The sequence below is a fragment of the Elephas maximus genome, chromosome 1 (genome assembly GCF_024166365.1).
Source record: "Elephas maximus indicus isolate mEleMax1 chromosome 1, mEleMax1 primary haplotype, whole genome shotgun sequence".
NCBI lineage: Eukaryota > Metazoa > Chordata > Mammalia > Proboscidea > Elephantidae > Elephas > Elephas maximus.
Window position 1 is genome coordinate 134133834 of NC_064819.1, and position 26943 is coordinate 134160776.

The 26943-nt window shown below is 40.2% G+C and overlaps 1 protein-coding gene across 1 annotated transcript in view; it reads right to left on the reverse strand.

Annotated features, from left to right (window-relative positions):
* The window catches only part of B3GAT2 (beta-1,3-glucuronyltransferase 2), a 50784-nt gene that overhangs the window by 22264 nt on the left and 1577 nt on the right, over window positions 1-26943 (reverse strand). The window lies entirely within an intron of this gene.

Genomic DNA, 26943 nt, shown 5'->3' on the forward strand with positions numbered 1-26943 from the left:
CTAACAAAGGGTCCAGGGACCATGACCTCCAGGGTACTCCCCCCCTTTTTTTTAACTAATAATTTCAGGGGGGGGGGGGAAAGCTTACCCAAATTCCAACGGGACCCAATGCACTAAAGACACAGAGGAAAATATAATGCAAATGATGAAGAAATGCAGAGGGGGTGACCTAGAGCTGAGGGTCCTTTCCAATTTCATTGTTCACAAACATTTTCTGATATTTCTTAACACAGAAACTATATTAATATAATCCAACATACCCATAAATTTTCTTCAGAACAAACTTGAAAACATATTGTCTGTTCTTTTCTCCCTGCATCTGCCTCTTAATGATTTCACCATCTATTTCCGTCAACTAAATTGTTACTCAACTCAATGCTATTCCTTCCATACCGTGTTCTACATATCACTTTATATTGCCATGGATTTTTTTTCCCCTAATTTTCATTTCCAAACACAATTCCCACATCAAGAACTTTTGAGGCACAGAAGGTAATTCTTTTAAGGAGCTAGAAATTCTAGAAAACAGATTTTTTTTAAATTTATTGTGCTTTAAGTGAAAGTTTACAAATCAAGTCAGTGTCTCATACAAAAACTTACATACACCTTGCTATGTAACCCTAGCTGCTCTCCCCCTAATGTGACAGCACACTCCTCCTCTCCACCCTGTGTTCCCCATGTCCATTCAGCCAGCTCCTGTCCCCTCTGCCACACCTTCCCCCGACAGGAGCTGCCCACATAGTCTCATGTGTCTACTTGAGCCAAGAAGCTTACTCCTCGCCAGTATCGTTTTCTGTCTTATAGTCCAGTCCGATCCCTGTCTGAAGAGTTGGCTTCAGGAAAGGTTCCAGTCTTGGGCTAACAGAGTGTCCAGGGGCAATGATCTCTGGGGTCCCTCCAGTCTCAGTCAAACCATTAAGTCTGGTCTTTTTACTAGAATTTGAGTTCTGGATCCCACTTTTCTCCTGCTCCATCAGGGATTCTCTGTTGTGTTCCCTGTCAGGGCAGTCACTGGTGGTAGCCAGGTACCATCTAGTTGTTCCAGTCTCAGGCTGAGGAAGTCTCTGATTTATGTGGCCCTTTCTGTCACTTGGGCTCATATTTTCCTTGTGTCTTTGGTGTTCTTCATTCTCTCTTGCTCCAGGTAGGTTGAGACCAATTGATGCATCTTAGATGGCCACTTGCTAGTGTTTAAGACACCAGATGCCCCTCACCAAAGTGGAATGCAGAATGTTTTCTTAATACATTTTGCTATGCTAATTGACCCAGATGTCCCCTGAAACCATGGTCCCCAGACCTCCGTCCCTGCTACTCTGGCCTTCAATGCATTTGCTAGAAAGCAGAATATTCTTAATGCTATACTCTAAGCCCTTCTCCTATCTCACTGGGTAGAAGACCCATTCTAAGACTCCTTCCATACCTCCTTTATTGTTCAACAAGTATTTATCACAAACCTAATAGAGTCCCTGGGTGGTGCAGTTAAGTGCTTGGTGCCTAAAAGAAGGTTGGCAGTTCAAATCTACCCAGAGGCACCCTGGAAGAAAGGCCTGGCGATCTACTTCCAAAAGGTCACAGCCTTGAAAACCCTATGGACTACAGCTCCACTCCGAAACACATGGGGTTGTCACGAGTCAGAATCAACCTTATGGCAACTGGTTTGGTTTCATGTGTGTCTAGTACTGTGCTAAGCCCTGAGTAATGCAGACAAAACCAACCTCACAAAGCCAATATTCTGTGCGCTTTATGACAATGACACAACTAATTACTAAATTACTTACTTAATTTCTGGTCTGATTAAGGGCTATAAGGGGAAGTAGATAGTGCTATGAGAGAACACGTTATGGAGACTCTGACCTGACCTGCGGTCTTGAGGACATGACCATGAGCTAAAGTATGAGTAGCATTAACCACTGTGGACAGAAGACCAAATACCTTCCAGAAAGAAAGGTAACCCAGTGCCACAGTCCTCGGCAGAAACATCCCATAGCATTCCCTCTCCATTCCTTAATTTAAAAAATCCATGTCAGATGGTGGGTGGTAGAAGTCAGGTTTCTCACTTTTGGAGTAGGGATTTACAGACAAGCAAGAGAAGGCTAGAATGATCCATGTGGTAACGGATTAGAGTTGAAGGCATCAGTCTGAACTCATGTTTAGCTTAATATAGGTACAGGTGGTTACATACAGAAATCTTTATAGATATGTGTATATACACAGGTTTATATGCACCCATATATTTCCTTGCTTTCTCGGCTGAGAGGTCCTAGAGCCAAAGACATGCCAGTAGATAGGACAAAGGAACCAACTGAAGGAGCTCCCAGCGGACAAAGCTGGAACAATTGAGCAACAAAATAAATAAAAATCAAGAGTATTGGATTATAGCACAAAGTATAAAATAAGTATCCATGATTCCATACTGATATAAAATAAATGATTAAGTAAATGGGGAAGAATAGACAAATCTCCCATGCAGAAGAACTCCAAATAATTTATGTAAATACTCTCCCCTCAAGGAGGTGAAGCATAACTTCCCACTCTTCAAGTGTGTGCTGCACATAGTAAATTCCTTCCAAAGAGTATGAACCAAACCCAGTGCCATCAAGTTGATTCTGACTCATAGCAACCCTACAGGACAGAGTAGAACTGCCCCATAGAGTTTCCAAGGAGTGCCTAGCAGATTCGAACTGCCAACCCTTTGGTTAGCAGCCATAGCACTTAACCACTACGCCATGAGGGTTTCCTTAAAGAGTATGAAAGGGGGGAATAAAAGAGTAACTACAGTGAAGAAACCCAAGACACACACTACCTCCATTAGAAAACCACGATTAACATCATCAGTGATGACTCATGTTGACAGTGTCCATCCTTGATATGTGATGAGAGTGCACTTTACCTCCTCCATGGTCTTTTCTAAGACCATTCTCTAATAAAAGGAACCAGGGCTCCTTGGAGAAATGGCTGATTTTATGATGGGGGCAGGAAACATACAAGCTGAGCCTGGAGCATCTTGCAGTGCCAGAAAGTAAAAACCTGCTGCCTTCAAGTCGATTCCGACTCATAGCAACCCTACAGAACAGAGTAGAACTGCCCCATAGGGTTTCCAAGGAGCAGCTGGTGGATTCGAACTGTTGACATTTTCTAGCTAAGTAAGGAAATGTTTAAAAAAAAGGCAAAAAACAAACTAGCCCACATCGATGGAGGTATATCAAAGAGACACAGCCAAGTGAAAGAACTCCCAATGGCCAAAACTGAAACAACTTGAGCAACAAAATAAATAATGTTGATAGTATGTACCCTTGATGAGCTGAAAATGGCACTTTACCTCTGTGATCTTCCTCTCCTAAACCCATAGCTACAGTCTAATCATGAGAGAAACAGCAGATAAATTCCAATAGAGGCAACCCACAATATGCATGACACAATTTTCCTCAAAACTGTCAAGGTTATCAAAAACAAGAAAAATCTGAGAAACCATTAGCCACCAGGAGCCTAAGGAGACATGAGGACTAAATGTAATATGGTATCCTGGATGGAATCCTGCAACAGAAAAAGGGCATTAGGGAAAACCTAAGGAAATGTGAATGAAATCTAGACTTTAGTTAATAATATTGGCTCATTAATTATAACACAGGTACCATACTAATATAAAATGGAAATAATATGGGAAACTGGATGTGGGGTGTATCTATATATAGAATTCCCCATAGTCTCAATTGTTCTGTAAATCTAAAACTGTTCTAAAAATAAAGACTGTCATTTAAAAAAAAAAAAAGCCATTTCAAAAGTGCCTAAGGCAATCATTCCATGTCTACCCATCCCTGTCAGGTATTGATGCAGACTTATTCTCTAGCCTGGGGTCAATTTTTCACTCAATTTTTGCTCTTCTTTATTGTGCAAACCTAAGGTCACAAGCTGGAGTATGTGATCACATGTGGCCCTACAGGAAAGTCTGATTTGTTGTGCATAGAGTTTTTGTGTTTTAAATTGAGGCATGTTAAAATCCAAAGATTTCACATACAAATCAAGATTTTTGTCCTCCCTGAAACTATGGCAAACTGGGTCAGCATTCCATTATGGCTACAGTGGCAAAGAGAGGCTATGCCCCTTTCAGCAGCTCCCACCCTCCCCTGATGGCCACAGTCCTCCCATTCCCCCATTCCCCATCACAACTTCAATATTGAGTCTGCACCTCAATCACCATTCATTACTAGAGCTGGTGCTGTCAGGGGAGATATTCCTCTCCCCAAAGTGGAAAACTCAAAGAGAGACTAAACGGGTCATGCATTTCAAGAAAACTGGAAGGGAACAACGTTACATGCATGGAGAGAAATGTTCCTAGAAAGTACGTGTATAAAAACTATAACACACCATTAGAAATAAACTATTAATAAGAACCAGAAGATATATATGGGAAAGGGACATGATTTTTAACATCTTAAATGACAATAAACCATGTTGACATTCCAGCCCTTTAGGTTTTAATACAAATAATGTAATGCTGCTTACATGTTTATGTTACCTGCCTGATGGCATGTGAATTTGTGAATCCCAGTACAGACTGTCAGGGTGTGTGGGGGGGGGGAGTGGGGGGTGGTTGGCTTAGGCTCTGCTTATCATAAAGTTACAGTAATCAAGACAGTGTGGTATTAGCGTTAAAGACGGACAAGCAGATAAACAGATAAGATTAGGGAGTCCAGAAACAGTCCCTCTCACATATGGCCGATTGATTTTTGACTAAGTTGTTGTATGGTGCCATCGAGTCAATTCCAACTCAGAGACAAGGCAGTTCAATGGGGGAAAGGATAATAAAGGATAATCTTTTCAAAAACAAAGTGGTGGAACACATAGACATTCATGTTAAAACAACACTACCACCTCAACCCCTATATCTCACGCTATTAAAAAAATTAACTCAAAATGGAATCATTGATCTAAATACAAACGCTAAATTTACAAAATTTGTAGGAGAAACCTTTGAGACTTTAGGGTAGGTAAAAATTCCTTAAATAAGACATTAGAAAATAAACACTAAAAAAAAAAATTATAAATTGGCCTTCATCAAAATAAAGTTCTTACTCCGTTAAGAAAATTTAAAAGCAAGCTACAGACTGACAGAAAATATGTTAATACATATATCTGATGAAAGACTTTAATCCAGAATATATTGAATCCTTAAACAGCTCAAGAAAAAGATAACCCAAACTCAAAAATGGGCACTTCATCAAAGAAGATATATGAGCACATGAAAAGATGGTCTACATCATATACAAATGGAAATTAAAATCACAATGAGATACCAGAACACACCAATTAGAATGGCTAAAATTCAAAGACTGACAATACCAAGTGTTGATGAGGACGTAGTGCAATTGGATCTCTTATACATTCCTAGTAGGAGTGTAAAATGATACAACCACTTTGGAAAACAACTTGACAGTTTCTTATAAAGTTAAAAATATATTCTTATGACCCAGAAATGCCCTCCTAGGTATTTACCCAAGAGAAATAAAAGCACATACCCATATAAAAACTTGTATCTGAATGTTCACACTAACTTTATTCATAAAGCTATAAACTCAAAATGGCCCAAATGTATATCAACTTGTAAATGAATAAAACTGTCACACAGCCATGCAATATATTACTACTAAGCAACAAAAAGTAATGAACAACACTGATCAATCCCAAAATGTTATGATGAACAAAAGGAGCCAAAGGACTACTGTATGACAGTATGCATTGTATGATTCTACTTACACGAAATTTTAGAATAAGCAGATTAATCTATTATAATAGAAAGTAGATCAGTGGTTCCCTGGGGCCATAAATCAGGAAGATTGACTGCAGAAAGGGGCATGACAGTGACAGTTACAAGAGTATAAGCATTTGTCGAAATGCAGCAATCTCTGCACTTATAATGGGTACATTTTATTGTAGGTAAATTGTACCTCAATAAGTTCGATTTTAAGCTAAAAAAATAATTTATAAGTTTCAATATGAATTTATGGTTGAAAGAGCTTAGAAAAAAATAATACTCAAGTAGAAACAAATACATTTAGCTCCCAAATCTTGGTTTGTAAATACCATTCTCCACAAATGGAACCAGGGATCCTTGGAGAAATGGCTGGTTCTAGGTCTGGCACTGGGAAAATACACGATGAGCCTTGAATGTCTTGTGCCAAAAAGCAAGGAAGTTCTCAAAGACAAACAAGGACACATTCAGTGAAGACAGAAGCTGGTGTAAAGGGTCGCTGGCCAATCTGTGAACAACTCGAGCATCAAAAAGAGTAGCAATACCATCAGATAAGCAGTAACTTTGGTGAAGACAGTACAGAATATTGGGGAAGTCAGCACAACTTGACCAAGGCAAGGTCATGGAAGCTTCATAGACACATCCAAATTCCCTGAGGAACCTAATTACTGGCCTGAAGGCTAGGGACCATGGTCTCGGGGGACATCTACCTCAACTGGTAGAACATAATTTATAAAGAAAATGTTCTACATTCTACTTTGGTAAGTAGCGTCTGGGGTCTTAAAAGCTTGTGAGCAGCCATCTAAGATACTCCACTGGTCCCACCCTGTCTGGAACAAGAGAGAATGAAGAAAACTAAAGACACAAGGCAAAGGTTATTCCAAAGGACTAACAGACCACAATTACCACAGCCTCCACCAGACTGAGTCCAGCACAACTAAATGGTGCCCAGCTACCACCACTGACTACTCTGACAGGGATCACAACAGAGGGTCCTGGACAGAACTGGAGAAAAATGTAGAACAAAATTCTAACTCACAGAAGAAGACCAGACTTACTGGTCTAACAGAAACTGGAGAAATCCTGAGAGTATGGCACCCAGAGGCCCTTTTAACTCAGTAGTAAGTCACTCCTGATGTTCACCCTTCAGCCAAAAATTAGACAGGTCCATAAAACAAAACGAGACTAAATGGGCACAACAGCACAGGGGCAAGGATAAGAAGGCAGGAGGGAACAGGAAAGCTGGTAACAGGGAACTCAAGGTTGAAAAGGGGAGAGTGTTGACATGCCGTGAGGTTGACAACCAATGTCACAAAACAATATTGTATTAATTGTATAAGGAGAAATTAATTTGTTCTGTAAACCTTCATCTAAAGTACAACTCAAAAAAAAAAAAAAAGAATGGCAGTGACAGATTAAAACATACTGGGGAAACAAAGGATCCACAAGTCCACAGTTATATGAAGAGCATGGTGGTGGAAAGGAATCTGTTCCCTAAGAAAAATGCCAGCTAACAAGTACAGAAGGAACGATAGAACACAAAAAATCACCATTTTATAGTCCCCAATGTAACAGCTAGTTCAGGCAAGAATCATCACTGGATGCCGGCACTCCTGGGTAAAGCTGCAGTAAAATGATATATGCACATCGTCTCAAAGTATCACCCCATAGGTTATCGATAAATTCAAAAGCAAAATGTGCCTTCATAGTGGGGAGATTTGGGGGTAACCACCGGCACTGGGTTGGGTTACCTTAACCAAATGGGCAAGCTTGGTGTTACCAGACCTGATAACATGTGCCTCCTCACTGGTTGCAGTAGGAAGATAATATCACCAATGTGATGTCCTTGACAAAAGGGCTTGGCCTGTATATAATTATGAGGAAACAAATGGCCAAGGGGGGGACCAAACAGCCAAATGCAGTATTTTTTGTGTGAACCTACCATGGTCAAACCTACCAACTATTCAAATTTCTATTTTTCTTAAGGCTTCTTGGAAAGTAGCTGCCATTGTACTGAAGAATCCAAGCCTTGGAGTATAATACTATCGTGACAATATACAAGGACAAGAGAACAGGGTTGTTACTTTAACGGTCCCCTCACCCTACACAAGCCTATCCACTCCCCTGCTATCAAAGTTAAATACACTCCTTCTAGAAAAGCCAAATAGCCTTCGTGTATTCCACTATCCCTTGTATAAGTCTGTACACTTAGTATAATCTGATGTTTACTGAAAATATGAATATAATTAACTGCTAATGACTGTGCTAATTTTGTAGCGGGCCAGTGAGGGAGACCCTAGGACAGATGGATTAGTACAACAGCCACAACGATGGGTTCAAACACGATGGTGATCATGAAGATGATGCAATGTTTCGTTCTATTGTACGTAAGGTCGCCGTAAGTCAGAATCACCTTGACAGCGGCTGTCTATCTCTATCTATGTTAATCTTTACTTGGATATCAAAAAGGAAAACTATATAAAATCAAATGTATAGTTAGGTTTACAGAAAACTTCTACAAATTAGTAGGTGTAACATATTCCAATCTTCTAAGCTGTCGCTCCCTTTAAAGTCTGACTCTTCTGTTACACATTCCCCAAAACACTCCAAGCGTCCCGAGTTCCTTCATGGCAGAGTGCATATTATCACCTCTGTGGTGGTGAGTCCAGCACTACACCGATGTGTTTGTCCAACTGTATTGTTTACTGGGTATGGGAACCTGGAGCTTTTGCCCGGCATCTGACGGCAGGTCTTATGAGTGCACTAGATTTTTTAACTAATAAAAAAAAAAATAGGCAAACTCAAATATAAAGAAGCTAATCCACACCTCAAAAAAGTTACAAATGAACACCACTGATTTGAAAGCATAATAATGCCTTTCCTTCTTTAAAAAAAAAAAAAAACCCAACATGGTATCAGAATATGTCTCCTGGAGCTGGGTGTGTAGAGAGAGGGGCTGGGGGCATACACTTGTTTATACAACTCCTTTTCATCACTACTTCAGAGGTGTCAGCAATCACTACAGGGATGGTGGACCTGACCTTGCCCTATTTCCTGAATTTGAGTAAAGACCCCAAAGACCTGTGCTCTAGTTTGCTCTGAACTATGACCACATGATGAGATTCAAATTACTTCTTTTCTGTTGTTTAATTTCCCTATATGAACATCTATCCATTTCCTATTCTTCTCAGGAAGAAAAAGGGAAAACATGCTTTCAAAGCACTCGATATTCTTAAAAGAATGTTGTTTATAATCATATAGCTGAAGTATCTGGTATAATATTCTGCGACATTAAAGGGATCAACACCCTTCACACCAACCCTTCACTCTAATACACACAGAGAACATTCTCTTAAAACAGGTTTTGTGGAAAACACATGGACTCTTTCCTCCAGAAAGCCCCCCTTTTTCCCCCAGGCAATGAGAGGTAAGCTGTCTTTTCAAAGAAATGGAATCTAACAAACTGTTCTTTGCTTTCTACTCTTCATCCCTATCCTCTGATCCATTTAAGAGCTTTCTACCTCTAGGTTTCTTTCCCAGTTTATTTAATTAACATCTAATATTACTCCAAAAAGGATTTAAGGCAATTTACAGAGATACATAGATACAAGAAAACTGAACAGACGTGAGTGAAAAAATCAATAGCTTTCCTATACACCAGCAAATATAATGAAAAATAGCATTACAATAGAAAGAGGAAATGTGTAATGCTAGGCATAAACTTACTGAGAAGAGTGCCAGAAGTGTATGAAGAAAATCACAAACCTTACTAAGCGGCGTAAACAATGTGCACAAGTGAGAGACTGAGGCACATGCGGTTGGTTGCCTGCTCAAAACCCATTCTTTTCCTTATTGTCTGAGCCCCAGTTTGGTTCAGATAGTGACCAGCCCTCCACATGACTGAGGAGAGAGGGGTTCTCTACCAATGCCAGGGGTAAACCCTGACTTATCAGTGATTGCTTTGGGTGTTGGAAGTTCCGGTCATCAGAGGAAGTGTGCTGGGTAGCTTCTGCAAAAGGTCCCCTTACTTCAAAGAAAGACATTTCAGAGGAGAGACGCTTTATACCTCAGCATCTTGCCATGGCTGGATACAATGGCTGGAACTGCAGCAGTCACCTTTCAGCCTAAGAACAAAGCTGATTTCTGAGGATGGCAGAGTAGAGACAGATGGAAAGACTCTTGGTCCCTGATGACATCACTGAGTCGTTGAATCAGCCAACCTGGAATATGGCTCCTCATTCACCACAGCTTTTCCCTTTACTAGGGTTGAAGGGGAGCCCTGGTGGTGCAGTGGTTAAGAGCTTAGCTGCTAACCAAAAGGACAGCAGTTTGAATCCACCAGTTTCTCCTTGGAAATCCTATGGGGCAGCTCTACTCCATCCTATAGGGTCGCTATGATTCGAAGGCAACAGGTAGGGCTGGAGCAAAACATTGAAGGAATCCCTTTACAGTTAGGATGGGGTCATCTGACTTATTTTTTGGACAGTGGAACATGAGCAAAGTGATATAAGCCACTTCTAAGCCTAGTTCTTATATACAGCCTGTGTAATCCACCAGAGCTCTCTTCTCTTGCTACAGCGACCTTGGATGTAATGTGTTGCAGATGGCATAGTGACAAGATGGAAACCCTGGGATCTCTGAGTCACTAATGGAGGAAGTCTTTCCAGGAGAGTTGCCAACCCCTGTCAGACTTTACAGGACGAACTAATAAACTTTTACTGCTTAAGCCTCTAAAGATGTCAAGGTTTGCCTGTTGCAACAGCCAGTATTAATTATTCTACTAATATAATAAGATAATAAATGTGCTTGTTATTTAAGACAATTCAAACTGGGGTTTTATAACTTGTAGCCAAAGCCTTCCTTTTTGTTATACTTGCCGTGTTTCTGGACCAGGAGTCTCAATAATATAAAGAATTTTTCACTTCCAGGCCTAACATGGAGCTCCTGCGCGACAGCTCCTGAGGACAAAGCTACTCTGGGCTGTTACTTTACTGTAGGGTTGTAAACGCTTTAACCAAGGGAAGGGTGTGGTATGATTTTATGAAAATTAAGGACCTAACAAGGATGTGTACTTGAATGAAGAAGAAGGCCAGGGGCACCAAGGATGTCTTCCCTAGAGAGTTGGTCTTAGGAGCTAGAGGTACTGGTCCTGTCTGTGTAGATTCACATTTATGGAGACCTGGTTCAACAGAGGAGCCCTGGTGGCACAGTGGTTAGAATTCAGCTGCTAACCAGAAGGGCAGCAGTTCGAATCTACCAGCTGCTCCTTAGAAACCCTGTGGGGCAGTTCTGCTCTGTCCTATAATCAACTCGAAGACATAGGGCTTAGAGTGCTATGGTATTAAATGCAGAGAAATACCTTATGGCAAATTCTAATTTCCAAAATAAAAAGTACATTCATGGGAATTCCAATTTGAAGAAAAACTGCACAGTTAGAAGCAATGGACTAGAAGTACACAGAGCAACATGAACAGATCTTAAAAACATAGTTCAGCAGGGGAAAAGAAATAAGAAAAAATCTATTCCACAATGTCACTTATGTGCATTTAAAATAATGTATACAAAGCATTACACATTTCCCAAGCACACACACAAATAATCCACAGCACGCCTATTAGAATAGATACCTGAGGCTAAGGAAAAAAGGAAATGAACAGAACAAGGAGGAAAAACGCAAAGGCCAATGTGAATAGTAGGTTATAACTGGGGAGTATGATTAGCTCTATCTCTGTACATGAAATCCAAAAGAAAGGAAAAAAATTCTCAGGCTCTCTTTGGATTTGTGTGAAAGATATACTCAGAATGTATGACACATGAATAAAAGAGAAATGGGAGGAACCGTCTAAAATTATAAAAAAAAGAATTATAGTAGTAATTAAATACTTCCAGAAAATATAAAAATGATAGAAGTCCTCCAAACATGACAGAACTTTGCCTAGAGCAATAAGCAGACTCTGGGTGTAGACTCAGCAGAGGCTATTTTACAAAGTAATCATGACCAACCTTTCAGTTTCCACAGCAGCCTTTACATACGCCCAGAGTACAGACACGGTGCTTCTGACTTGAGAGAAAACCTAATTCCAAAAACCAATTCATAAAAGTTATGCAGAAGCTATCTACTCAGTATAAGATTCACAGCAAGTTTTATTTAAATAATGCTTTGTTTACAGATTATTAACTACTTACCTTGGGAAAAGAATATCAGAAAAGCAAAATGGGTAAGAAGCCAGAGCCAATGATATGTTATTTACAAGAGACACACTTTAAATATAAGAGCAGAGATAGGATGAAGATAAAAGGATGGGAAAAGATACACCATGCAAACATTAAGTATTAGAAAACTACTGTGGCTGTATTAATAGCAGACAAAGTAGCCTTCAAAACCAAGAGATTATCAGAGATAAAGAGGGATATTTGAAAACGATAAGAGGGTATATTTTCAAGAAAATATAAGAAATGTAAATGTTTATGTACCAGATAGCATAACTTCAAAATACATAAAGCAAAAAAAAAAAAAAAAAAAGGGTTCTAAAAAGAAAAAGAAAAATCTACAGTCACAGTCAGAAATAGTTAACACAGTTCTCTTAGTACTGGGTAGCAGAAGCAGACTAAACATCAGAAGAAATATAGAAGATTTGAACAACCCCTATCCTAACTGACATTTACAGAGCACTAGATTCCACAACTACAGAATAAACATTCTTTTTAGGTGCACACGGAACATTTACCAAAATCGATCATATGCTGGGACATAAAGCAAATCTTAATAAATTTTGACTGAGTGAAACTAAACTTCTGACCACAACAGAATTAAACTAGAATTCTGAACCAAAGATGAAAGAAAATCCCGAAATATCTGGAATTTAAGCAACACACTTTTAATTAACCTATGAATTATTTAGTAAAATTGTAAAAAAAAGATATAAAAATAAATCAATGGAAATGAGAAAATACTTTAAAGTGAACAATACGAAAATACATCATCTTAAATTTTGTTTTAAAATAAAAATTTGTGGGATGGAGCTGAAATAGTCTTATAGGCAATTGTACAGCTTTCAGCATATATTGAGGGAGCCCTGGTGGTGCAGTGGTTAAGCACTCGGCTGCTAACCAAAAGATCGGTGGTTCGAACCTCCAAGCCACCACTCAGGAGAAAGATGTGGCAGTCTGCTTCATTTACAATAAAGATTTACAGCTTTGGAAACGCTATGGGGCAGTTCTACTGTCCTACAAACTCAATATGAGTTAGAATCAATTCAATGGCAAGTAGTTTTTGGAAGCATATATTAGAAAAGAAGAAAAGCAGAAAATCAGCAACCTAAGTTTTTTCTCAAGAAGCTAAAAAAAAAGAAGAGCAAATTAAATCAGAAAGAATAAAAGAAGGAAATAAAAAAAACAATAATTAAGAGACAGACAAGAGAGAAAAATCAAGGTGAAAACTTGAATCTGTAAACCTGACTCCCTGTATTCAAATCTCAGCTCCACCGTTAATTAGCTGCGTGGCTTCAGGCCAGTAAAGCTCTCACACCTGTTTATACTACATTGTGATTACATAATAATAATGCTGACACAAAAATGGGTATAATATTATAGTACTATTTCATAAAGGATCTCTGTGGCACAGTGGTTAAGTGCTTGGCTGCTAAAACCCATCAGGACAAAGATGTGGCAGTCTGCTTCTATAAAGATTACAGCCTTGGAAACCCTATGGGGCAGTTCTACTCTGTCATATAGGGTCACTATGAGTCAGACTTGATGGCAACAAGTTTGGTTTCTTTTAATTTTCACCATTTCATAGGGTTGCTCCAAAGATTAGATGAGTTAAAATATGTGAAGTGCTTAGAAAGGTTCTGGTACATAAGTAAGTGCCATGTAAGTGCCTGCTGTCATCACTGTCATCATCATCATCATGACCACTGCCATGGATTGAATTGTGTCCCCCAAAATACCTGTCAACTTGGCTAGGCCATAACTCCCTGTACTGTGTGATTGTCCACCAGTTTGTCATCTGATGTGATTTTCCTACATGCTGTAAATCCTACCTCTATGATGTTAATGAGGTGGGATTAGCAGCAGTTACATTAATGAGGCAGGACTGGATCTACAAGATTCCCCAAAAAAACCCACCAAACCCACTGCCATTGAGTCGATTCCAACTCATAGCAACCCTATTCCAAAAACCAAAAACCAAACCCAGTGCCTTCAAGTCGATTCCGAGTCACAGCGACCCTATAGGACAGAGTAGAACTGCCCCATAGAGTTTCCAAGGAGCGCCTGGTGGATTTGAACTGCTGATCCTTGGGTTAGCAGCCGTGGCAATTAACCACTATGCCACCAGGGTTTAGCAACCCTATGGTTGTCTTAAATCAATCTCTTTTGAGATATAAAAGAGAGAAGTGAGCAGAGAGACACGGCGATCTCACACCACCAAGAAAGCAGCACATACCCTTTGGACTGGGAGTTCCTGTAATGAGAAGCTCCTAGTCCAGGTGAAGATTGATGACAAGGATCTTCCTCCAGAGCCGACAGAGACAGAAAGCCTTCCCCTGGAGCTGACACCCTGAATTTAGACTTCTAGCCTACTAGACTGTGAGATAATAAACTTCTGTTTGTAGACGCCATCCACTTGTGGCATTTCTGTTACAGCAGCCCTAAGACAACCATTATCATCCATGTTATGCTGGGCAAAGACTCTCCAACCTTGGCTTGGACACTGGGACCTGACATTAAGGAAAGGGTGGAAACCTTCAACTCGATGGCAACGGGTTTGGGTTTTTTTTTTAAATCTTTCTAGGATAAATTCTACAGACCTAGGTCTGGGATAGAGGTGCCGGCCAATGAAGTTTTAGGATTTAGAAGTTTAGTCTCTGATGTATATTTGGGGTCAGGCCTGGAGCTGAACATGCACAAGAGTCAAGTTATTTAAAATCACGCTTAGACATCTCACCAAACAAAACTGTTCTATGGAACGCAATTCAGAGAACCTCAAATTATTTTACTTGTGATTGTATTTGTGAGATGTATAATACCGTGTGTGCAGAATTTTAAATGTATATAAATGGTATTGCGGAACAAATTTTTTTTCTTGTACGCTACACTATGTTTTCTTGTACACTACACTATTTATGTTGGTGGATGTATTAAGTTTTCTCAGTCATAGATTTTTTTAGTCCTATTAGTAGTATGGAGTGAGTCCCTCGGTTGTGTAAATGGTTAACACACTCAGCTGAGGTTCAAGTCCACCCAAGGATGCCTCGGAAGAAAGGCCTGGTGATCTAATTCCAATATATTGGCCATTGAAAACCATGGAGCACAATTCTACTCTGACACAAATGTGGTTTTATGAGTTGGAGTTGACTCAGCAGCAACTGGTTATTAGTAGTATAATATTTTTCAGATACGGGACACAGAGCAAAACCAACTCATCAAAACCTAACAGGAATGTGACGGCCGAGGGGGAGAGAAGCTGGCTGAATGGACACGGAAACACACGGTGGAGAGGAGTGTGCTGTCTCACTGGGGGAGAGCAACTAGGAGTATACAGCAAGGTGTATACAAGGTTTTGTATGAGAGACTGACTTGATTTGTAAACTTTCACTTAAAGCACAATAACAACGACAACAAAGAACCTAACAGGAACACTAATTTTTGCTTCTCCCTGCTGCCCTTCACATTTAGGGAAAAGAGACAAAACAAGAAAACAAATTGAGAATAGGAATTTACTTTTAAATGTCATTGGACTTACAAGAGTCAACTAAGCGAACACCTAAATTTTAATCTACAGGACAACCAGCTGATTTTCAGAGGTGTACCCCCCGAGTTGCTGTAAAAACCCAAATCACTGATCACAGAAACCACAAGCACAGTATCACCTTAAATTTTTTGTTGTTGTTGTTGTTTTAATCTTAAAACAAAGGAGGAAACCAAGACCAGAAAAGGCAAAAACCATAAGACCTGTCTTTTCAGTATGCACAGCAGGAAACAAAGGTAATAGGCAAATAGTTAATATAACCACAAAAGAAAAACAAAAGTACTTAACAATTAGGGATGAGCCCTAAACACCAATTCTGATGACTGTCTACAAAGCAAGGCCATGGCTCCCTCATAGAAAAGACTTCCCAGTGATGTTTCCAGCCCTTTCGCCAGTATGAACAGATGTAGCTGAGGAACTTTACAAAGTTATAAAAATATGCTCAAACTGTCATTTGACCTTTTTAAAATGATACTGGCATTTTAATCTCGCAATGCCAAGTTTACTTAGATAATAAACAACATGTCCACATATGGGCCACACTTAAATTCTCCTTCCCACTGGCCAACAGAACATCGTCTAGGGGCCACAAGGCTGCCAGGATTGCAGTGGTTGTGGTCGCTAGCTGCTTTTGTGTCACCTGGCCTTCTGAAGCCTCTCCACAGCTCCTCCTGGTAAACCCACTACTGACTTCTGAGAGAAGTAGATGCTTAGACGGGGAGTTGCCCTATTTACCCACTTTATACCTATATCAGGATCCCTGGGAAGCCTCTCCACAGCTCCTCCTGGTAAACCCACTACTGACTTCTGAGAGAAGTAGATGCTTAGACGGGGAGTTGCCCTATTTACCCACTTTATACCTATATCAGGATCCCTGGGAAGCCTCTCCACAGCTCCTTCTGGTAAACCCACTACTGACTTCTGAGAGAAGTAGATGCTTAGATGGGGAGTTGCCCTATTTACCCACTTTATACCTATATCAGGATCCCTGGGTGGTACAAATCTCCCATGCTTCAAAGCTCCTATACTTCTGCACCATAGAGTCCCTGAGTGGTACAAATGGTTAATGCACTTGGCTGCTAGCCAAAAGGTTGCAGGTTCAAGCCCACCCAGAAGCACCTTGGAAGAAAGTCCTGGAGATCTACCTCTGAAAAATCAGCCATCGAAAACCCTATGGAGTACAGTTGTACTATGACAGATATGGGGTGACCACAAGTCAGAGCTGACTCCATGCCAACTGTTATTTATTTTTAAACATGTACCCCTATGCCTTTGTATAATACCCTGTGAGAAAGCTGAGTATCAGGGCTTTTCCTCATTTGTAAAGACATGAAAATTAAGCAGCAGCATACATCTAAAAGCAATCCTGGTGATGCAGTAGTTAAAACACTCCGCTCCTAACCAAAAGGTTGACAGTTCAAGCCCACCAGCTGCTCCGTGGGAGAAAGAAGTGGCAGTCTGCTTCCATAAAGATTTACAGCCTCGGAAACCCTATGGGGCAGTTCTACTCTGTCCTATAGGGTCACTATAGTCAGAGTCGACTCAACGGCAACGGGTTTGGGTTTGGGTTTTATACATCTAACTGCCTAGGGTGAGGCTGGTACACAGAAATCAATAAATATTAGTCAGTTCCCCTGAAGTCACAGGGGTGGAGGCCTTTGGCTTAGCTAGGCCTGAGGCCCTTATCTTCCAGTTCCCAATTCAGTGCTCTTTCTACCAAAACAGCAATTTTCAGACTGTGGTGCACAGTTGGTCCCTGCATGTACACAAAGACCGTCCATGGAATATATGCGCACAGATAGCTTTAAGGGAATAAATTCCCAGATCCCCAGCCTTCCTAAATCTGACCTGCCTGGATAGAGGGGCAGGTTCTGCCTTCCCTCTGCCTCTTATAATTGCCCTCCTCCCACTTCATGGAAGATGGGCCAACCTTTCCCCCATCCTGAATCTTAGTACATGCTCAGCCCCACCGTAATAAAACCTCTGGGGCACCAAACAAAAGTAATCAGAAATATTGGTGTCTTTATTAAGTCAATGTCTTCAATGAATGGGCAATAAATCCTTTTGTGAGACAGGAGGTTTCTAATTATTTGCTATCAGCAAAATTGAAGGGGACCTAATGTCATCAATAAATCATTAAAATAATTTTTGGCGGGAGATCACCATGTTGTTTTGAGCTCTTAGCTTGGGAATTCAAAAAAACTGCAGAACATTGCTAAACGAAAATGGTTTCCATCCTTATCTACTTCTTTATATAGGGAAGGTTTCTCAGCAGTTTACATGGATTAAGACCAAAAATATAAACATAATTCATACTAAGAGCCCTATCTCTTTTTAACAATAAATAATATTCATTCGTAAGTACAAAATACATGATCAACAACGAAAAAGCTCCATCCATGTAACTAAGAAATCAATTTCCAATAAATGTAGATTTTATTCTTAATAGTTAATTATCTAATTCTATAACATATCTGCTGTTTTGATTACTTGTTTACTGTCAACTGTAACATTAAATCAATCCCCAAAGAATTTTTTAATACTTAAAGGTTTACAGCCATAAGAATTAAATTTTTTTTTTTAATTTTATCTATGTGCATATTTTTTTATTGCAGATAACTATGATAAGAGGATCAATAGGTGACCCTGAATCTCAAAATATTACATTAGGATAACATTCTGAAAAGTTCAAAGGGAATAATATAAAATTTCCACTTTTTCTTTCAAATTAAGGAAAGTGTGTTTATTAAATAAATGATGGTGAGTATCAAACTGCTATAGTAGTTACAGAATCCCCTGGATATACTTGTTTCCTATACAAATGTCAATATTTATAACACTAGAAATTATATGCTTTGCATTTAAAATTATGAAAAAAAATTAGATGTCAATCTGAAAAATATCCTAGAAGGTACGTAATTATTTTTTAAAAAATCCTTTTAGGAATTATGTAAATAGCAAATATTGGGGACCACTCCACCAAGCCCCACCAGACCAAGAAAGATTCTCTCCAGAGTATTCATACTCAAACGCACGCACACACACACCCCGCTCCAACTGTTGGATCTTCCCCATTCTGGCAGGAAAAAAAGCCTTTAGAATGTTTTTATTAAAAAAATTTACATAATGTTTGGAATAAGAAAAGCAAGCTTCCCAACGAACTCCAGTCAGCTGAAGGTCAGCCCTATTTGGTGCTTACTGTTGGAAACCCTGGTGGCATAGCTGTTAAGAGCTACACCAAAAGGCCGGCAGTTCGAATCCACCAGGCATTCCATGGAAACCCTATGGGGCAGTTCTACTCTGTCCTTTAGGGTCACTTTAAGTCAGAATCGACTGGATGGCAACAGGTAAGGGTGGGTGTGGTTGTGTATCCCAGGTAAGGCTGGGAGGGGGCTGGATACAACGCAAGGTTGGGGAACAGGCTCCTCTCAGCTTCCTCCAATAGGGGCTGGAAAAAGAAACACCCATAACCTTCCCATTGCAAAAAAAATGACCTTAAAAATCAAACTATTCCTTTTTATCATGCACTTAAAGATCAAGTTCAATTAATTTCTATTACACTGCCCTCTCCCTTGTAGCATACTATCTTTTGGATTCATTCGTTCATGCCAGAAATAACAAAACGAACCTCTTACTATGCACTAGGTCCACCTAAGTGCCAGAGCTACCCAGACCCAAAAACCCAGTACCGTCGAGTCAATTCTGACTCATAGCGACCCTGTAGGCCAGAGCTACAACAACTAAAAATCACACGCAGGCCGTGCCTTCAGGAAGTTTAGCATCCTGTTCTGAGCTTCATGCAAGCCAACTTTCTAGCTTTCACACACTCATTAATCAGCCTCAGACCTCTTAAACCCACAGGAGAACATCCTTCTACTTCCTCTCAACCTAAAACATCCTTTAGATGCTCTTTTACTCTCTCATGTCTCACTTGCTCCTGGGGCTCTTTCTAGACAAGCCCTACTTAACTCTCCTCTCACTCATCACTTTAGTAACACCCAATGGTATAATTACAATACCCAATTTACGTAGTTCCACCTGAGTACAGACTAATTTGTCAAAGTCAGGCACTCCTCCCAAGAAACACAACCTAGATATCAGTTCCAGAGTACTTAAAAGCATACAGGCAACCAAGACAGTGCAGCTATCTGGTTTACCTCTCAATAAGGGTAGTCACTCACAGGGGAAAATAACTAACATTCATGGCTTGCTTATAGTTCAATACTTACGGCCATTACAAAAGGCAAGCAACCCTTGCCGGTGTCATGCACCCACTAAGTGGTGAAGCTGGATTTGAACATGGGGCTGTTTACCTCTTAAGTTCCTGTCCAAGCATCCCATCAGCCTCCAGGCTTTCACAACTGGGAAGAGGCCTAACACTCAACTGGCTCACAACTGCCTCCTCTATTTTATGGGCATTAATAGTGATGCCTTTTAGCATGAAAGCTCCTAGAATCAGAGCAGGGGTCACATATATCTTTATGTTACTATTTAAAGTGGATCAATATAATCCCAGATACAGCATGAGTTTCCAAACTATTATCTGACTGATAATCCCGATGCAGGGGTCCCTTCTGGGAACAGTTTCGTTCTGTAATAGATGCCCTCAGCTTCTCAGTATCCTGTACTCCATGCATTCATTGAACAAATATTTAGTGAGTACCTACTGCATGCCAGGCACTGCTCTGGGCACTAGAGATACAGCAGTAAACAAAAGAAAATTCCTGCCCTTGTAGAGTTTATATTCAGACTAAGTCTCACTGTCCTTCAGGTCTCGGCAAATGTCACTTCTTCCACAACTACTCCTATAACTCCATTAGGTGCCTCTGCTTTACACTAAAAAAAAAAACAACTCTTTGCTTCCCAGTCGATTCTGACTTACAGTGACCCAATAAGACAGAGTAGAACTGTCCCATAGGGTTTCCAAAGCTGTAATCTTTTTGGAAACAGACTGCTGCATTTTTCTCCCCAGAGTTGCGGTGGGTTTAAACCACTGACCTTTCAGTTAGCAACCCAGCACTTAAACCACTGTACCACCAGGGCTCCTGTTATATGCTCCCAGTCACCCGTACTTCTCTCAAGACACACTGATCGTGGTGTGCGCATCTAGTCCAGACTCTCAATCTGTGAGGGCTGGGATGCTCTCTCTCTGTTCAAAGCTAAAATGTTTTTACTTGTCGAGTCAGCTCTGACGCATGATAACCCTACGTATAACCAAACAAAACGTTGCCTGGTTCTGCACCACCTTCATGATCTTTGATATGTGTGAGTCCATTGTCGTGACTGTTGTTGTCAATCCATCCCATTGAGGATTTCCCTCGTTTTCACTAACCTGTTACTGTACCCTGGTGGCGTAAGGGTTAAGTGCTACGGCTGTTAACCAAAGGGTGGGCAGTTCGAATTTGCCAGGCGCTCCTCGGAAACTCTATGGGGCAGTTCTGCTCTGTCCTACAGGGTTGCTTTAAGTTGGAATCGACTTGACGGCACCGGGTTTTTGTTTTTTTTTCCTGGGTTACTGTACCAAACGTGATGTCCTTATGTTATCCAAAAGGTTATCATTGGCTAATTTTTGGAAGCAGATCACCAGGCCTTTCTTCCTAGTCTGCTTCCATAAAGATGTACAGCTTTGGAAACTCTATGGGGCAGTTCTACTCTGTCCTATATGGTCATTGTAGTATCGCTATGAGTGGGAATCGACTCGACGGCAGTGAGTTTGGTTTTGTATTTCCATTTGAGTGTATATGTTAAGGACCCCTGGTGGCACAACGGTTAAGAGATTGTCTGCTCACCAAAAGCCCGGGAGTTCGAATCCACTAGCTGCTTCTTGGAAACCCTATGGGGCAGTTCTACTCTGTCTTGTAAGGTCTCTATGAGTTGGAATCGACTTGGCGGCAATGGGTTTGTTTGTGTGTTTTTTTGGTGTATGTTAAATGAGACGAGCTTCAGGATAGTTAAAAGTATAGGCTTTACAACTACAACAAAAAACAAACGAAACCAGTTGCCTTCAGGTCAGTTCCGACTCATGGTGACTCCATGTGTTGCAGATTAGAACTGCTCTCCATAGGGTTTTCAAGACTGTGACCTTTAGGAAGCGATTGCCTCTGGGTAGGTTACGAATAGTCAACCTTTCATTTAGCAGTTGAGCATGTTAACTCTGCTGTCCAGGGACTCCCACAACCAGGGCACTTGGGTTCAAAATTCCATCTCTGCCACACAGCACCTAAATGACCTTTGGAAGTTACTTCCCAATGCTTCTATTCAACTATAAAACAGGAATTCTGATTATACCAATCTGAAGTAAATGATTATATTAGATTCAGGTGGTACCTGTTCAAATCCCCTGTACTCACTGAAAACCCTATGGAGTTCTACTCTGCACATATGGGGTCTCCATGAGTCGGAACTGACTCAACAGCCAACTAACAACAACTTAGCAAAGGACTGTATTCATACCTAATATCTGCTATAGAATGGAAAAAAAAAAAAAAAAAAGACAGTACTAGTACCTACCTCAGGGGTTGTTGTGAGGACTAGTCAATACATGGAAAACCCTAAGGTAGCTACCAGCCCACAGAAAATGCTCAATTGTTGCCAATTATTATTCTGCTTATATTAGTGTTAAAGGGCATCTTTAAAAAAATTATTTAAAATTGTTAACAAACACTACCAGACATGAACAATGGATTATCTTAGTTTTATTTTTATGAATTAGAAATCACAGGAACCATTGGAAATCTATTCTAAATCTACCTACCTACCTATCTATCTGCATATGGACTAGTATAACAATTTGTGTTTTTTAGATGGAATTTGAGAACCACACAAAACTTAACACTTCATGGTTATATTTCATGCTTCAACAGCAATGCAGATCAAATATACATTAATGTGTTAAACTTAGCAAATATTCTATCAGTGTCCAAAAGGTTTGAATAGACATATCTGGGCATTATCAAATTCTGTACAAAAGAAAAGCACTACCCAAATACCACCTGGAATAGTTAATAAGACCATTGACTACGGTTCTTCCATCTTCCTTTTGAAGCATGCCTTAAAAGCAATTACTATTCCATTACTATTCACACAAAAGAAAACCTACCATCTTGTAATTTAGAGGCAAGTGGAGTGGACAGAAGAAGATGGAGCCCCCCCCATTACAGTTTTTAAGAAGCAGACAAAAGCCTAACTGTTTAAAGGACACAACCTTCATTGCACCAAACAATAATCTGGACATGTCTTCGTGCCTATTCATGAGAAACAATAATCAGTGAAAAGTAGTTTGGGGAAAAAAAGAATGATGGAAAAGATAACAGGAAGAAGCTGAAGGGAAAATGTCTTTTAAACCCAAATTGTTATTTCCCGTCCATTAAAATTTCAAAATCCAAATAAAAGCTGCAGGTCTCCAAAGAAAACTCGGTCAAATATATGAGGGCCATGCTAGAACCGTTTTGTTAAACATTTGATGTTTTCCTCTCCCAAGAACTGACTATCTCACCGAGAGCCACAAAAAAAGATTAGAACCAGTCTTGACCAGTCCCAGCACCCTCTTGGTGACCTATAGAGCACTAAGTGCCTCATGTATATTAACTCCTCTGCCCCTACATAGAGTTTAGCTGCCATTTTTTGAACATTCGACCTATGTAATAGCATGTAGCCCCCACTGCACCTGCATAATATGACCAGAAATGCTGTTAATGTGAGTTACATGATCTTGTTTGTCAGCCCTATAAAAGTAGCTTGTCCACTAGCCCTCGCCAAGCAGTCTTGGAGGCACTAGCCCTGACTGTTTCTTTCCTTGCAAAACAAAATAAAGGTGCCTTTCTGCTCTCCCACCTCAGCCTCTTGTTTATTGGCTGTGATGAGTTCCATCAAGCAAAACCTGGGGTTTCCCACCTGGCAATATATGAACCATAATTCAAATAGTGTACATCCAGGGAGAGTAAAGAAAATCTATAGATTTAATGTTTGTAGCCTAAGCAAACTGGCTGTAGTTTTATATATACATTTTTACAAAATGCTTACATTTTATCACAGCTATGACAAGACTATTAACATGCTCCCAGACCCCCCCCCCGCAAACAAAAAATCTGTTACTGTCCAGTTGATTCCGGCTCACAGCAACCCTATAGGACAGAGTATAATTGCCCCATAGGGTTTCTAAGGAGCAGGTGATGGATTTGAACTGCCAGTCCTTTGGTGAGCTGCCAAGCTCTTAACCACTGCATCACCAGGGCTCCGAATAGCTTAACAGCACTCAAAAAAAAAAAAAAAACAACTGAAACAAGGGACCTTTTTAGTTCACTGCTTTCCAGAATTATATATTTTGAAGATGCAGTCTCATGAGTCTCTAAAGTATCTCAGAGCCAGTCTGTCTTCCAGTCTTACCTCATTAAATCTAGTTAAGATTTTAAGTTTTTCCCTGCTTGGAAAGTGCTATTTTTTAACCTTTCAATACAATTGATTTCCAAAGGGGAAACCGGCTTCACCTGAATCCAACCAGGCTTTGGAACTGGTTCGGTCCAGTTCGACCCCTGCTGAGAAGCTGCATTTCCACCCCAGATATACTGAATCAGGATCTACAGCTCAATAAGATTTTAATGTATGATAAATTTTGAGACCCACTGTGCTACTGTAGAGCATTTATCATACAAAAGAATCACCTGGGGACCTTGTTAAACTGTAGATTGTGATTCAGTATATCTGGGGTAGAAATGCAAATTTTCAGCAGGGGGTTGAACCTGAATGAACCAGTCTGAAGCCCTGCTTTAAACTCAGGAAAGCTTTGAAGGTTTTCTAGTTAAGAACAGAAATATGATCAATGGTGTTATTTTAAATACGGCTAAATAGAAAGTCACATTTATCTCTAGTTGTGGCTTGTATTAAAGCTGCTTAAATCCTTTGCAAATAAGCTTTTCCAGAGAGCCAGATCAATAGAGTGTGCAGGCAGGCAGGATTACCTGTGATCCATAGTGCAAAAACCCATCAATGCCAGAGGAAGAGCAGCAGTAGCGCTGAAAAACTTAAAACCTGAAAAAACTCTCCCACCTCCTTCTTTAAGGGGGACAGTCCCATTTCTGTTGCTAGGACTCACACTGAGCTTCATTTGCAAGTGGATTTGGCTGTTAATGTAGAATTGTTCAATACAAACATTTCTTTCCCAGCACAGCTCAGGTGAAAGTTCAGGCTGAAAATTAGTTACCCCTAGGGACATTTTTTTTTTTTTTTTTTTTTTTTAGGGACAAGAAAGCACCATTCCAGTTCCATGGAGAAATAATTGAACATGGATTGCCTGTTGCGCCTTTAATTTTATTTGGAGGCCTCTCATCCTTGGTCCTTCATTTGCAGCCAATACTTAGTGAGCTAATTTGTACCTGGTTCATTTTCCTCCTTTTATCTACTTTAACATCAACCACGGAAGTTAAAAGCACTATGAATAAAAGATGAGGTCTGACTTGCGACATTTCTTTCCTTAGGTACTGTGAATTACTTAAAAACTAAATTGTGTGTGTGTACAATATAAAGGGCTGAGATACACGCCATAGCCCTACAGAATCCCTGATCAGCATCCTTCCCTTGCCCCAAGGAGCTGCAGTGTTCAGAAGTTTTATCTGGTCCTACGTTTTCTCCAAGAAAGCAATGCCTCGACTGTAATCCACTTGAAACCATTAATCCCAGAATGAGTGTATAGTAGACCATCCCATTAATAAACTAAGGGTTTAAAGGAAAACAAACTTCAAATTCGGGAAACTGTAGAAGACAAAGGATGCATAAATTCTACTCATCTGACTTTCTGGAGGGTTCAATATTGCTTGCCATGCAAGGAAAAAGGACCTGTTGTAAAAAGGAAAACTGAATGTATCAACTAACATACATGGTGAACAGGTGTCTATTCTGCCCAACAACACTGGAGCTGGGGGAGGGGCAGTGGTGGAGAAAAGGACTAGTCCTGAAATTACAGTCTGGGAGTGGCCTCAAGGAGCTATAACCCAGAACCCATAGAATTTAAATTCTAAGTGTGTCATGAATATTACACTTCAAAAGACTTTCTTTTCTGTATTACGTATACTTGGCACATCCGCATAAAAAAAAAGTTGTACGTGCTTTTAAGCTTATTTTGATTATTTCATTACTTCCAATTGAACAAAATTGTAGTGTCTTGAAAGTTTTTCATGTTTTTCCCTTTATAATTTCCTCTTTGCCAATACTATTTTTTCTCCCCACACTGCCTCCTCTTCCTCTTATCATCTCTTGCCCCCACCCCCTCCAACGAACCAAAGAAAAAACCTACAGAGATTCTTCTGCCCCTTAAAATCCACCACCACCAAGCTCTCCTTTCAGCTTAGGAAGCATCAAAGGAAGACTGTGTTCTGAACGGTTTCACTGCCTGTATGTGCCAACCCTTCCACTCATCTAACTTCACACCAATGGGCTATAAGAAATGGAAAACCATTCCCCATTTACAATCCAGTTCCCCAAGAGGCTGAGAATTACGTGCATTACTTTACCTACACAAGATTACACATTTCAAAGAAAAAGAAACTTTCAAGTTATGGAAGGGGGAAAAAAAAGAGACTTTAGGATAAAATGATGGTGCATTAAAATATAAAGGTCTTTCCTTCAAAATACAAGCCACTTGTTTTGGGGGGATGGGGTATCCAAGCAGGAGTTACATGAAAGCCAACTTTAAAAAACTCAGATTGTATCTCTATTCATGGGTATAATAAAGATATCATACAAATGCCAAGTTATTTATTTCTCTGAAGAAACATGGAAAGTCCTGCATAGTAAAACATGGAGAACAATTACTGCTCCTTTATTCATGAAGGTGAAAAGAATAAATAAAAATGAAGGCTGCAGTTGCCCTTAAGGAATAAGTTTCAAAAGCCACAGAGGCAGAAAATTTTAACTGGAAGGGTACAGGGGAGCTAAATCTTGAGGTTAAGAAAGCAAAGCTGAGAGATTAGGGTATAAGTGTGTGGGGGAGGTGGTTAGGGTATATGGATACTACTGGTAAAACCTGTTGCCTTCAAGTCGATTCTGACTCATAGCGACCCTATAAGACAGAGTAGAACTGCCCCCATAGCTTCCAAGAAGCCCCTTTTGGATTCAAACTGTCGACTTTTTGGTTAGTGGCCATAGCACTTAACCACTACGCCAGCAGGGTTTCCCGTAGGGATTCTAGGCACAGGTTATTTTGTGAGTTCACAGTGTCCAGCTCATATACAGTATTTCCCAAATGCCCAGTTTACTTGCGGAGAGGGGTGTGTGAATTTTATGGAAGCAAGATGTCAAGGAATTTTGGGTGAAGGAAGGCAGCTGCCTAGCGGGATAGCAAATAATCCAGAAAGGCTCCTTTCAGCTGTAACCGCAAGGGGAGAAAGGAAACCAACAAAACCACGCAACCCAGTCTTAACTGCAGAACACAGACATATACAGCAAAATA